General features: G+C 34.4%; 1 protein-coding gene across 1 annotated transcript in view; it reads left to right on the forward strand.

Annotated features, from left to right (window-relative positions):
- The window catches only part of SOX5 (SRY-box 5), a 393,207-nt gene that overhangs the window by 133,889 nt on the left and 243,247 nt on the right, over positions 1 to 16,071 (forward strand). The gene's annotated exons all lie outside the window — the stretch shown is intronic.

Consider the following 16,071-nt stretch of genomic DNA (forward strand, 5'->3'; position numbering starts at 1 on the left):
TTGCCCACTGCTTTCTCCCTGGGTTCTGCAGGTCTCTGTTCAATGTTGCATTGCACCTTCTACTTCTAAGAAAGAAAGATTTCAGCTGCCAGGCAAGACTGTAGGCAAAAGAAATTTGAATGCAATGGCAATGTATAATTTGAGTTGTAACCAAATGGATTACATAGTTGTGTGAAAGTATTCATCATAACTGAGTTGTACTTAAAAGGACTTGGTAGACGATTGAGTACAGATAGGTAACAGTTAGGGGTTTTCCAAATGCCCTTTTATGTGGCTGAATGAGAGCTGTGTATTAGGCAGGTTCAGACTCCTAATTACACCCTTTCTAACACTGTCTGGCCAGACTCCAGAGCATTTTTTAGTTTATTAGTTAAATCCTGCCTAGTAATTTAAATACTAGAAAGCTCCATTTTTTTTAAGATTGTTTCCAGGAAGAGAAAATAGTGATCAATGGAGATGTTACAAATTATTATGTATTTTGTGTGTGTGCATGCGCACACACCTGCACACAGACACACAGGTTCCTGGGGGTGGCCTTCTGTAAACTGTAGCTTCATTGTGTAGTAGCCACCTTTGGAAATTCACTAACAATGCACAGCAACGGCTCTGTTCCATGGCTAGTCCTATCCACAAAACTTCCATTTAGCAGTTTTTTTCTGTTTTCCTGGATTATTTGAACAGTTAATAGGCACATACACATGAGCACACACTCACACATACATACTTATCCCACATCACAAAAACCACCCTCGCATTTGGCTCTCATCAGATCCTCGAGTTAGCCACAAAGCAGGACTTAACGAGCTTGTGTGAAACCTATTAAAGAGGTATCCAAAAGTAATCCCAAAAGGTAAAATTTGAGCAACATAGCTGAGGTAAGGAAAGGAGTAAATTATATTTAAGGTCATAATATAACTTTTCTGTACTAAACAGAATACGTCTCTAGAATATCACTTGCTAGCATTTTTTTATGAATGCTCTGTTCTTTGAAAAAATTTTAAATGTCCACCCATAAAAAAAATCAATGGTAAAAGATTCCCTTGTGAATCTTTTTTTAGCACTATTTTCAGTACCATTTGAACTGATTCCTTCCATTTTTTCAGAAAATCCAAAGTATTACTCTGTTCTGGAGGTCAAATACTAAGTCGTCACCTTTATGAATCTTTCAACATGTAACGTTTTGGTCCCTGCATCATGAACAATTATGGTTAAGTTGGCCAATACAACTTTAAACATAAGAAATAGTGGCACAAAATACTCAATAGTGTTACTGTTTACTCTTGAGGTTCTCTTATTGTATAATTGTTAAACATATGTTATTTTATTTTTTAAAACATCAGCTGGATTGTTAGAAATCATCTTTCTAACATCAGTGAAATAGTACATTAAATTTTAAATAGTATTACTGAGATGATTAGCATTTATAGGAGAGTCTACATTTTATTTGACTAAGAAGTGATATGATTTTAATCTCAAAACTATAAAAATGAAATACTCTTTCACAGAACTAAATAAATTAGTCCCAAATTAGCTTTACCAGTATTGTCAGCAGAATATATGAACATATATATGTGGCAGCCATATTTTTATGGAAAAGATTAAGTACATAATTATTTGTACATTTTATAGTAGTATAGTTTTTAAATTTTATTACCAACAATACAAAATATTTTCAGTAAGAATTGTTTTGTTTTTCTTACATTTATTAAATTACTACTATATGAAAGACATACTTTCTGTTGCAGGAAATGCTAAAATAAAGACTCATTCTGTAAGCCTCCCAAGGAAAAAATGAAGACTGGCCATAGCATCGTGTGGCAGTTTTCTCATGGCATCTTATTTAACCCAGTAGTTTACAATCTGCTGGGGAGACAGTGTTATACCACTTAACCATACCTGTTAGACAACAGGGTTTGTGAAAAATATTCTGACATCAATTGTATGATGGCATTTTTGAAAACCCTCATAGTAAGAGAATTTGCTTACCTACGTTAAGATTTTATAGGTCACTAGAATTATAAGTCTACGTATAGAAATATATATGTAGGTAAATAATAATTAGGTAAATATGTGTGTAATACCTACTTTTATATCCCCCCAAATAAACTAGTAGAGTAACACACCAATTAAAGAGAAAGCCAATAAAACCTTTCATATCAGATAAGAGTATATTAAAATAAAGGGTTTATTCCTTTCTAGGTAAAACTTTCTCAATATTCTTCCCCTGTGGTTTCAATGAAATGCTTGTTAATTCATTTTATGTTAATCATTTCAGTGAAGGATTATACAAAAAATACGTACATCTTTATAGGTTTATCTTTACCAAAACAAACAGCCATAGTCCCCATACCCTGCAAAAGTAAGAAAGCTGGGGATGCAATCTGTCTCTTGGGAAAGTTGTTATAAAATGTTAGTACATACTTAGGTCACTCAATTTAAGAAGGCACTCGCTCTGTGCTTGCAAATGCAGAGTTGACAAGTGCAGGGCTCTAAGAATGAGAGTCCCCTAACTTTTCCTCCTTCTGCACCTCCAGAGCCTCATCCTTGTCAGGTGCAGCTCTGAAGGCAGAGGCTTCTTGCTATACCATGCAGTGGTAACATATACACATCTAATTAATATACTAAATTCAGGACCTTGCTCCCTACATCTTCACCATTATTTTGCTTAATCCTCATACATTATCTTGCCTCAAGATAAGGCATCAAGCAATTGAGAAAATTCTCAAGCAGAAAGTAGGAATCTTTTAGGACTCTAACCTTTTCCCACTCTTAGATTAGAGATTTGCTGGCTTTCCTAAGTACAGAGTGGCTTTAATATTTATATAGGCATTCTGTGTATTTTTCCTTCAGTCTAATTTAGTTAGTTCATAAATATTCATGTGCTTAGAAGTTACTGTTTAGGGGTGAATATCACAAATGCATATTGTACCTTCTGGGCAAACAAAAAAATTAAAGATTATTTTCCTTATAAGCTACTTTTGGCAAATGTGCTGATTTTAGAGTCTGTCCCTCACCTGAGGGTCTAGCAGTCATGGGCCTACCAGAGTGCATGGCACAGAATAGGCACTTAATAAATGCCTGTTGAATAAATGGCTTATATAGTAACTACCAGTGTTATTTTTTTACTTTAAAACTTGGAGTTACTCATGATTAATAGGTATTTTACCAAGAATTCTTTCAGTGATGAAAAGAGCATGCAAATATATATCTACTTATTTTCACAAGAGGGACATTTACCATTAGAGAAAGATTACTATAATTTTAATGGCTAGTTCTAAATCTCTGGGTGAAAGTCATACAAAAGGAAAGTTCCCGGTTTTTTTTCATATGTTCTGTCTTTGAAATTTTTTGCCTTTGATAATTGGGTATGAATTTCAAAAACCTTAATGAAGGTTTCAGGTGTGTGTTTTTTTCTATAATGGCCCATTTTACATATTATAATTTTTACACATAAAACTCCAAACTTATAAATACAAGTTTAAAATCTTTTCTGATTGGAGGATGGGGAGTAAAACCATAAAGAGCTATAGAATCATTTTATGCCATTATCCTCTACCAATTCTTGCCAACATCTCTCTTGTCTGGGTACATAATTGAAATTGTTTCAGACTATGGGGGCATCGGTATTTCAGTTAATGAATGCTACCTGCAAAGAGCATGTCAGCCATCATTTATGTTAGTTACAGAGTCCCAGTACCACATATAAACAGACTACTCTACGTGGATGGCCCATCTTCACAATTCAGATCATCTAGGAGATATTTTTAATTGACTGAATTTTTAGTCTAATTGATCCAAACTTTAATATCTGATGTACATCACAAGAACACAGATTGTGGATATGGAACTTGCAAGAAATTTTCCAGAGAACATAGTAGTCTTTCTGTACTCAAAATAGCTGTCAATATCCAGCTCATTAAACAGTGCCGATGAAATGGTCTCAAAAACAATGTCTCTCTCTATATAAAAATTGACTGAAAATTCAAGCATACTTCCAGAGTTAGGTAAAGCATGTGCTAGACAATAGAACTGGAACACAAGATACTTAGTTATTCCGCATTTGTGAGTTGGACCCCAGAACATTTTTTTTTGTCTAGCTTGAGTCTTATGACCTTACACACTCATGGTAATAGCCACTTTGTCCTAAGCAGAGCTGCCTCTGTGTAATTAACAAGTCTTGATTTCTGGCAGATGGATTGGGAAAAAAGTAGAGGTTTGCTCTGAAATTTTGACCCTTAGCAGTTGGTAGATTGATTCATGGCTTACTGATATAAGCAACACTGGAAGAACTGAAGAAACAGAGCTTTGCCAAGTCTAAATGGAAATTCTGTTAATTACTTTTTGTAAGAATATAGACAACTTTTCCTGAATTTTAGATAAATATTAATTATCTACTTCACAATACAGGTATAAGGATTAAATAAGATTATATACATAAAAACCTATTACCGTGCTTGGCCCATAGTATGTACTCAATAACTAGACACCAATTTTAATTGTTAAGATGCAGTGTGGCCCTGGCTGGTGTGGGTCAGTTGGTCAGAGTGTCATTCCGGGTACCAAAAGGTGGCAGGTTCGATTCCTGGTCAGGAAACATACCCAGGTTGTGGATTCGATCCCCAGTCAGGGCTGCTAGGGAGGTAATCGATATTTCTCTCTCTCTAAAAATTAATAGGATTTTTAAAAGATGAAATCTAATTTGGATATGTTGATGTATGAAGATGATAATGTGAGTAGATGATGTCTCTAGTAGAAAGTGTCTAGATTTTAAAGAATATTTTTCACAGAAATTTCTTGTGTTGTATGCTTATGTGTGTGCATGTATAAACGAGAGAGAGAGAGAGAGAGAGAGAGAGAGAGAGAGAGAGAGAGAGAGAGAGAGAAAGAGGCAGGAGGCACTTAAAGAATGGCCAGTGAAGTTATAAGAGAAATATGAAAGCTGAGTGTACTATCATAAAATTGCTATTGAGTCATTTATTGTATGCATCGTATCTAGGTCTTGAAATAATTTTTAAATTTCTAATACTCTTCTTAAAAACTTACTCAGACTTAAGAGGTGATTATGTATATTTTGCAAATCAGGACACTTATGATGTGATTATGAAATAATAAAACTCACATAAACACAGAGAAATTTATTTAAATGAAGAAAAATACTATCTTGTGGTGATTAAGTAGAACACATAAACTAGGAAAATTAAAGCAAATGTTGTTCTATTGCCAATTTTATAGCTGGTAATTCTCATATTGAGACCAAGCTTGTAGATGCATTTGCTATATTCAATGCCCTAACACGGAGATTAAATATTTATTGCTAGTTTACTTTACATAGTTTCTTAAGGATACTTTTATAAAACCTTCTGTAACAGATACTATAGAGTTCATTTCAAGAATGACTCCTGGGTTTGAACTTGATAAAGCGGGAATGTTATCATTTACTGAGGCACAAAAATTGTTGTTGTTGTTGAAAGTATGAAATGTATCCATGTTTCTATGTATGATTTTTTAAATTATTTTCCTACTTGCAAATATGCAGTAATACCCAGATCAAGAAAATTTGATATTGTTTGTTGTATTCAAACAACAGAAAAATTGATTTTGTGTTCTATTCTCTTTTCTGTGACCTCCTGGTAGAACTTTAAATTGAAGGTTGCATATTTGTAAATATGATTTTCTTTCCTAGATCTTTTAAAAGTTTATTTACTTGGCAGTTAAATTATCCTAAATTCAGTGGTAACTTTGGCTATATTAACACATTAGGAAATTAGCCTTCTGAGACCTAGGATAACATTGCTCTAGGTACTACTATGGAGGTAATTGGATCTAACACGATAATTTAAAATTGAAGCTCTCTTAGTGCATAATTCAGTTCTTGGAATAGGTTAGTTAAGAAAGGTAAACTACATACCACGTTTATAAATCTTGCCTGTAGTAGTTTTAATTTTGAAACAGCTAGCCAGACAAAATCCATTTTGAAGTTAACACTTAAGGTTGTTTGAATGGCTGGACGAACATTCCTATCCCATGATAAGTACATGATAGGAAAAGCTAGCTTGCTTTGAAAGCTTTCTGAGTAGTAGTGGTATATCTGTAATGATTCATTCACATATTCAGGGCTTCTCGTAATCCGTAGCATGTGGGAAAGTAACAGTTTAAATCTCTCTGGCTCGTGGAGGTATTTAACCTGTGACTTTACTCCTGTACACATGATGCTTTAATTTAGAGAATAATCTAAAACAGGAAATATTGTATTCCCTTTTTAAGAATGGGCAGATTGTGTAAAAATCACAAGTAACAGTTCACGCTCCTACTCATATCACATTTACTAGAGAGGATGTTTTCTGTAATATCATTTTAAAGGGTAATACCAGTAAGAATAGAAAAGGCACATGCTCTTTGAGTATTTTTGGAAATAGGTATGGTATTATTGCTATTGGACTTAAAATACATATTAAGGACAGCACAAGACAGGCTTTGAAAATGTTAACATAATGTAATGGATCTTTTTTGTTTCAAAAAATGATTAGAGTTCATTAGAAAAAATGAATATTTTATTGCATTTTGATTCGTCATTTATTCAATTCTCTGTCTTTTTCTTTCCGTTTTTCCTTCTTTCTGTAGATCCTCTATACCGTATGTACATTCTATATGATAGAATGCCTGTTACTATTCTTATCTGGGTGATGGGAGATATCAAAAATTACCCTAAGTTGTTCTATAGTGGACATACATATAGAATATTTTGGAAACCAAGAAGGGGTATCTGAGAAACAGGTCAAAAAGATGATCTTTTTCTTCATATACTAGCCCAGGCCTCCTTTGTACACCTAGTAGCTAACCTATCTTATACAATTAGATTTATTGGGCATATTTTTATATCAGCCATAGAGATTTGATGATTTATATTTAAGGTTTTGAAATATTTTTATTTAAATGTGACAGTTCTGCTATCTGAAGGAAAAATTTGTTGGCAGATCATACAGATAGCCTACAAATATTCTCTATGGCCCTTACTATATTTTTATCTTACAAGGGACTTCTTTAGCTACTATAAGCATGGAAAAGTACAATTTATTGATATATATGGTCGTTGTCTTTGTTTAAACTATTAGTCTTCATTTCTAATAAATGGTGCCTGGCCTGTATTGTGTGCTCAATAAATATTTATTGAATCTATCTAGTAAGTAATAGATAATTTCTGCATTCCAGGTTCTTGTCAAATTGCCTAACAGCTGAACTCCGTTTTTCCATTGTTATCCAAAGCTCAGTTGCAAAATAAAATATTTATTTCTGACTACTCCGAGTCCCAGCATACCTGAAGGTTTAAAAATGTTATTCCTAGATAAAGCAGAATTTCAGCATTTCCACTCTTAGGCCATTGTACAATGCTTTTATTAAACTTTGCTTGGGCATTATATCATTACTCTGCATTGAAGAATTTAAAAAGAAATGTTCAAAAAAACATGCTATTTTAAGGATATAGTTCACTAAATCAAATAGGGTTTTCCATTAATGAGGACCCATGGGAAGATTTTCACTCAGATTTGTGCACCAGGAAAAGCTTTTTTATACCTCTACAACAGATTTGTCGTTATATGATAAACGTCATAAAATTGTAAACTGTTTCTCATGTAGCTCTGAATAGTAGGAAGTGCTAGCAGTTGCACCTTACCTTAGTTTATATATGCTACTGTGACGGGACCCCCTCAATTCATTTATTTCAAATCCTTCTTTTTTTCCTCTCTATTTTCTCCCGCATTTTTGTTGTGCATTTTATGTCTATCTTGTAATTTCATTTCTTTTCTTTAATAGGCAGAGGGCATAAAAAAAGAATGCATATTTAAACTTTTTCAAAACACTTTGTCTCTCATGAATCATACCTAGAATAGTATATGCAGTGATACCCATAGAAAGTAAATATCTGAGTAGTTAATCTTCTCTCCGTGTTTACATTATAAGACAACTCTCTCTCGTTTTTTGGTGGTGTTGTTTGTTTTGTTTGTTTGTTTTAGACTGTAACTACTTCTGCTACATCTCAGGTTCAAACAAGAGCACTTTCTCTTTTCCCACGTACATCCCCTGCTAATGTTGGTGATAGACATGCTCATTGAACCTTGAACTATAATGCCATGATTTATAACTCTTACTTTACAAAAAATAACAGTAATGTTTCTAGATTATAGTACTTTCTTTTACTAAACTGATGTATCTTTAATTGATTAGAAGGTAGCAGACACTATGGTTTATTTACCAAAAAAAAATGCAGTATAATATCCAATGCTGTGTTCTCTTTAAAGAGTGTTGGGTGTTATAGTGACTTTAAAGTCCCATGTTAACAATGGGTGTTCCTTGTAAGGAATATAACTATGGCAATATTAGGTTGGTATTGATATTTTTCAAAATTTAGTTTATTTATTAAATTGATTGGGGTGACATTGGTCAACATGAATATATAGGTTTTATGTGTGGGTTTCTATGTTACAAGATCTGTGTATTGCACCATGTGTCCACCAGTTACTGATATATTTTAAATGGCAATGTTCATCAGATGTGCAAATAATTGAGCAAAGCAAATGTGAAATTCTTTTTAAACAATAATATGGGCAAGAGAGATTTTTAATTGTCTTTCAGTATAATATAGTCAGAAACTTTGTGGCTAAGATTCAGAAAACATGATCTAGGACATGCACTTCTGCTGACATAACATACAAATCTTAAATCTGATAATTTTTTTATTTGAGTTTCCCATCTCTGTCATGTTTCAAACCATCCTGAACAATACCTTACAGTGACTTTTTAGGATGAATAAGTTTTAGAGTCTCATTGCTCTCTATTTAAAACTTATTGATGATAAAATAATTCCTTTTCTTAAGAATTAAAAAGCATTTTAAATCCAATACCTTGTGAAATTATATGACCACTAGGTTCCTGGTGCACGAGATTCATGCACTTGATGGGGGTGCGGTCCCTCAGCCTGGCCTGCGCCCTCTCCTAGTCTGGGAGCCCTGTGGGTATGTCCGCCTGTCGGCTTAGGCCCGATTCCCGGGATTGAGCCTAAGCCAGCAGTCAGTCAGACATCCCTCTCACAATCCGGGGCTCTTGCAGTCTGGGACCCCTCGCTCCTTACTGCCCACCACGACCACTGCGCTCGCCAGCCATGAGCCCGGCTTCTGGCTGAGCAGGGCTCCCCATGTGGGAACACACTGACCACCAGGGGGCAGCTCCTGCGTTGAATGTCTGACCCCTCATGGTCAGTACGCATCACAGTGACCAGTCGATTTGCATATTTGGCTTTTATTATATAGGATTATATTGTACCCTTGATACTTAAAGAAGGTAAATAAGCCTACTGTAAAGTACAACTATATAATCTTTAAATTGTCAAAGCCATTTAGTTCAGCCTCTAAGTGGGTACATGAAATTTCATATATTAACCCACGCAATATTCTCTGAGCACCTACTTTGTGTTAGGTACTCCTGACTCTTGGGGATACAAAGAAAATAGGGAAATAAGATATAGTCTCTTTTTTCAAGGACTTTACTAGTTTAGTTGGGCTATGGGGAAAAAGTCTATAAATGATGGCACATTATATTTTGGTAAGACAAAGTTGATATTCATCAGGTACACATTTGTAAACATTAAAGTTATTCTTCATCATTGGTGACTCGCAGTCTTTGGAGCCCCTGGATGCCCCTTTGCTTCTCTGGCTGTCTCAGGACCATTTTTGCCTCTTTAAGATCCAAGAATTAATGCACAGCGATTAATATAGAGACTCCACAGCCACACTTTACTTACTAGGTCGGCAATACCAGATGTTAATGTGTTGGGTTTGTTAAAAATATATTTTGAATGTAATTCCAAGGTACAGAAATGCACAATGATATCCAAATCAAACCTCGAAGAGGCTTTCTGGAGGAGGCTGTGCTTAATCTGACTCCAAAAAATGAGTGGGCATTACTTACAGGCAAAGAACATGATGACTTTTATGGCTTCTCTGATGATTAGTGTGTCATTCAGTCCTTATCTGAACAAGACTTGAATGAAGAGATAGCTCACAAGGCAACTGAGTCTGTCATTGGACACTTTCAATTGTTAAAAACTTTAAAAAAACAAAACCTCTTAGGGGTAGAATTAGTTAAAAGGGGTACCTTCCATACTTTTATTCCTGTTTTATATTCAATTTAAAATAATTCCAGCCCTGGCTGGGTGGCTCAGTTGTGGTATGTACAGGAGGCAACAGATCATTGTTTTTCTCTCTCTTCCTCTTTCTCTCCCTTTTCAACTCCTTCTCCTTCTCCCTATCGCTATAATCAATAAATGCATATACCTGAGTAAGGATTAAAACAAACAAACAAACAAACAAAATATAATAAAATAATGGCCACATTTGGATTCTACTTTGTAATCAATGAATCTGTATTGCTTTTTAGAAATAATCATAAAACAGTTGATAATAAAAAAAAGTGAGCTAAAAGTTCTTCGTCTTTCTTAAAATAGCATGTTCAGCCCGGTTGGCATTGCTCAGTGGTTGAGCACTGATCTATGAACCAGGAGGTCATGGTTTGATTTCTGGTCAGGGCACATGCCTGGGTTGTGGGCTCGATCCCCAGTAGGGGGTGAGCAGGAGGCAGCCGATCAATGATTCTCTCTCATCATTGATGTTTGTATCTCTCTCTCCCTCTTCCTTCCTCTCTGAAATATATATAGTAGCATGTTCATACCAAAGAAAACATCAGTGCTTCAGAATATCATATCTCTTCCTGACCCATATATTCAAAATCTGATGTCCATTTACCATATAATTTACTTTCATGTCATACATACTATCTCTCTTCCCTGTACTGAGATAAACTCACAAACAGTTAATTTTAAATGAGTATTTAATTCTTAAAATATAAGGAAGATATCTAGGAATTATGTGGTTCTAGTACATTCTCTGCCCCTCCACCCCTAGCACCTGAGACTAAATGTAGTTCTGTGATTTACCTAAATCTAGGTAACTTTGGCAGGACCCTTGAGGTAAATCATCTCCTCTATTCTTTTTTGTTCTGCTTTACCAGGTTGATGTGGTCAAGAATAGTGGTTCTCAAACTATGATTACAATGAATCCTGCATTTCACTATTAAAGTCAAAATAGCAGTCTTGTTAATCATAAAAAAAGAAGATAAAAACAGTTAATAGGAGTGATTTGCTTAATTTTAAATTTTTCATTTATAATTTTTCTCTTAAGCCTTTGATACTAACCATTATTTATCTGAATATATGTTGGATGAAAATAGGCACAAATATTAATAAAAAGTTGAAAATGGTAAAAGTTTTCTTCGCTTAAAATATATTTTATTAAGTGATTTGTGATACTTTGAGGCTGTAATTTTATACCGACCCTATTGTTAAAATGTCTTGCAGGAAAACAATTCCTGATTGGCATAATAGGACCATTGATCTCCTAGAATAGTACTATGATTTATAGATTTCTGCCACCTGAATAATAGGTGTTTATTAAATATTTACTGAATTGAAATAAATGTGTCATTTCCAAAATAGTATCTTATTTCATTTGTATTATTTTCCCAGAATTAAAAAAAAATTCTTAGTGACCAACCAAGAGCTAAGAAATAATTATATACATTAAAAAAATATGAGGTGGCCCTAACCGGTTTGGCTCAGTGGATAGAGCATCGGCCTGCGGACTCAAGGGTCCCAGGTTCGATTCCGGTCAAGGGCATGTACCTTGGTTGCGGGCACATCCCCAGTAGGGGGTGTGCAGGAGGCAGCTGATCAATGTTTCTCTCTCATTGATGTTTCTGGCTCTCTATCCCTCTCCCTTCCTCTCTGTAAAAAAATCAATGAAATATATTTAAAAAAATATGGGGTGTTTAAGATAAAGACTTTTTATAATTTAAATAGCTATATACAATCGTTTGGACTTATTATAATTTAAGTTTGAACTTTTTATAATTTAAATAGCTAACTACAATAGTTTGAACTTGATCTATATCCTGTTAAACTTCATTATCCTTGGAGAAAGAATTGGGGGAGGGGGACAAAATGAATAGTCCAACAGTTCTTTTTAAAATAAAAACAATCGAATTGATAATTAGAAAAATAATTCTCATTTTAAATTCAAAGAAGCTTAGATAACTTGTTTTCTAAACTATTTAAAATTTCTTCATAGTCTGCTTTCCTGTTTGTAATTCTAGCCCAAATAATCAAAGGAAATACCAACAAATATGAGAGGGTTTTTTTTTAATTTAGTAACAAAATATCTATAGTTCTTCTATTTTTATTTCATTTTGGAGAGACTAAATAGATGTATATTAACTTATTGAAGTTAAGAACCATGTTTTCTGTAGATCACAAAAGTATTCCCAATGCATTCTAGTAATGGATATATGGTGTGTGTGTGTGTGTGTGTGTGTGTGTATTACGTATATGTGTATGTATGTATAATTTTACTAGTGTTTTATAAACACTTTTCAAAAATGCATATCATTAATTAATGTTATCATCTGTGTAAGTTATTTATTCACAGGTTTCTAATGAGTGAATTTGGAACTGATAAATAACAAAACACAAACAAAACAAAAATATTGTTTAGCTATGTATTATGTTCATATAATTCCTTGCTAGGAAAGTAAGCTAGTAGATAAAAAATAACCTTTTGAAATAAACATCAAAATTTACTAAATATTTGTAATGATTTAGACTTTTTATTGAAATGTTTTTTTTTAATTTTGCAACATCCATCCACTTGTTATTTTTTCCACAAATAATTCAATGTTTAGTTTAAACACAAATGACACCCATTCAGCATTCATACTAATCCTATGACAACAAACCGATGGAAATGGAAAAATTGGGTATTTAAGAAAGTAGAGTTTGATTTACAACTTCTAAAGACGAACTTTAAACGGTGAAACACGAATTCTATGGCTATCCAAATGTGTAAATTCTCAATAAAAGCTCCCAGGTTGGAAAGCAATCACCTCATAAAATCTACTTTATATAAACCATGCTTGAAATGTCTTTGAAAAATGTGTATCAAAACACTTGTTAGTTGGGATCTTTTCCAAGGAGGAATTGCAAAGCTTTGATGAAATTGATGATTTTGTATATGCCATGGAGATAGGATTGCAATTAGTCTCCATGCTCCCTGTACCCACAGGGCCCTCAGTCGATACCTGAAACTGTGGATAGAACTGAACCATATCTATATATGGTTTTATCCTTACATACATACCTTTTCACTTAAAGGAAGCGTTTTATGATTTATCTTTGGCGTATCCAAATTGCCAGCATCACCACTATTAACTTATTTGGCGTCATAAGTAAAATAAAAGTTACTTGAACGTAAGCCCTGGGTACTGCGACAGTCAATCCGATAATCTAGAGGGCTACTAAGTGACTAAAATGAGTGCTAGACAAAAGGATGATTCATGCCTCTGGCTAGACAGAGTAGGAAGGTGCGAGATTTTATCACGGCACCCAGAACAGCGTGCAACTTAAAACTTATGCATTGTTCATTTCTGGAATTTTCCATTTAATATTTTCTGACCAACGTGGGCTGTGAGTACTAGTAAGTGAAACCATGAAAAATGAAACTGCAGATAAGGAGAATCTACTGTACTTCTTCAAAAGTGAAGAATTAGTAGATCTTCAGAGAAGGCTACGTGCTCACACGAGACCACTTTCCGCTGCATGACCTTATTTTATTTCTGTTTATATATAAATCTAATGTTTAATCAGATAAATCTGAGAGTCATTAATAGATCCAGATGTAACTTCAGAGGTTCTGTCATCCATCTTTCTTTTTTTTTTTCTTTTTTTTTTTTTTAATATATCTTATTGATTTTTTACAGAGAGAAAGGGAGAGGGATAGAGAGTTAGAAACATCGATGAGAGAGAAACATCGACCAGCTGCCTCCTGCACATCTCCCACCGGGGATGTGCCCGCAACCAACGTACATGCCCTTGACCGGAATCGAACCCGGGACCTTTCAGTCCGCAGGCCGACGCTCTATCCACTGAGCCAAACCGGTTTCGGCATGTCATCCATCTTTCATCTCACCAAGGAAAGACCTACAAGCACACATGTTTGCCCGTAGCTATCCAGCGGCTGGTATAAAAGCCAGGGCAGGAACCAGGTTCTCCCACACTCTGGCCTGTGTTCGCTCCATCACTCCTTGTTTCCCTGTGTTGTTATGTTGTTTTAAAATTTGTTTGGACATTTCAGATGTCAATTATTCACGAATAAAATTGAGGTAGGTTGTCAAGAAAAGTAAAATAATGGGGTCACAGAAGTTTAGTTCATAGCAATCCTCCAGGTGATAAACTCCATGAAAGCAGGTCAGAGTGCCTGACCTGTTCATTGCTGGATTTCCAGGTTCTTGTCCAATGGCTGGTACAGGAGGGAGTCTCTGTAACTATTTGTTGAACATTGAAGAAATGGTCTTTAGTGGTCTGTTAGCAGCTTGTCAGTTCCATGTCAAGTAGATAGTGACACAATATCTGACCTGTATTTTATACAATTTGGATAAATTTACGGCAAAATCAAGACAACAGTAAACTTTGTAAGTACAACTTGTGCTAAATGGTTTCCGTATGCTATTTAGTTTGTGGATTACTGTCTAGCTTTCTGCTTCTTTATGTGCAGGGTTACTATTATTATTACTATTATTTTCTATTGGCTAGAATAAGGACAAGAGCAGTCTTTTAGACAGAAGCGTCTTTTTCAAGTTAAATTCATGTTTGGCTGAATAAAGTGAACTTCTATTTCAACTCAGTCACTCAGAATTAGGTCCAGTATTCCATATTTCTAAATAGTAATAAGCTAAAACTATTTTAAAGTTTTGCTTAATTCTAAGTAGTCCAATAAGTCACTTGATTCCCCGTCTTTCCCCAAACTGGTACATCTTCCAGGATTGCACACTGACTAAGGTCCTGTTCTTTGCATCAAATTATTATTTTTTAAATTTATAGAAACTGGGCATACTCCCCCTATCTTTACTTTTTTTTTAACATTCAAAGTTCTTTTTATGATGCACACCTTGTTTTAGACACCAGAGTATATTGATTAGCAAGACAGACTGTCATGGAACACAGGGTGTCCCAAAAATATATATACACACTTTGAATAATTATTAATTCCAATGTGTTAAATATAAAATGAAAGAAACATCAATTGAGCTATCAAAAATGTATGTGTATATATTAGAGAGAAATGAGATCCTTTCAGATAATGAAGAAAATAAATGAGAATAATAGACAGTGGCTATGATGAGTTAAATTAGATACAACGGTCAGAAAAGGTCTGCTAAGGAAATGGCATCTGAACTGAGAAAAGAGATGGTAGCATGTTTTTTTCATAAGAAAGGTTTTCAAGGTGTCTTAGAGGAGAATATTCATTTACTCAATGATCAAAGGGTTATAAATAGGATTTTACCAGCACAATGAGAGCCGACCCATCTCTCAGCAGTAGGTTCACTTCATCTAAGCTCAGGAGTTAATTTATTTAACCAGATGCAAAAGAATAGTTTTAAAATAAAGAATAACTACTACAAATTTAAGAAAACTGAATATCCTTATGACAAAGCAACCTTTGTCCATTCCTTAGGCAGATTCGTGTGGTAAGCCAAATAATTGTTTTGAAGATGTTGGTAAGCATGTTATTCAAATAAGGGAGTTACATAAAATTTGATATTTATAGTTAATGTAACTACAATAATAAAGGTAGTTTTGCCAGTACAACTGGCTTATGTTGACTGGAACTTTAGGCATCCTCTCCAACTTAGGGATGGCCTTGCTAATGTGTCCACACACTTGGTCATTTTAGATGAGTCTACTCTTCTGCTCCTTTCCTATATTCACCCAACCTCAATCCTTCCCCCCAGTTTTTGGATGCCTAGAAGTTCCTCTGACTTATATTCTCTTTTAAATATATCAATACCTTCAAACAGGTTAAATTAAATTGTTAAATACCTGAGGAGTCATTCTGGTTTTTCATATCATATTTCATCCATTATGTTTTGATTCTGAGGTTGTCTTTATCTCTGTACTAGAGAATTATTTTT

The sequence above is a fragment of the Myotis lucifugus genome, unplaced genomic scaffold (assembly GCF_000147115.1).
Source record: "Myotis lucifugus unplaced genomic scaffold, Myoluc2.0 scaffold_78, whole genome shotgun sequence".
Taxonomy (NCBI): Eukaryota; Metazoa; Chordata; class Mammalia; order Chiroptera; family Vespertilionidae; genus Myotis; species Myotis lucifugus.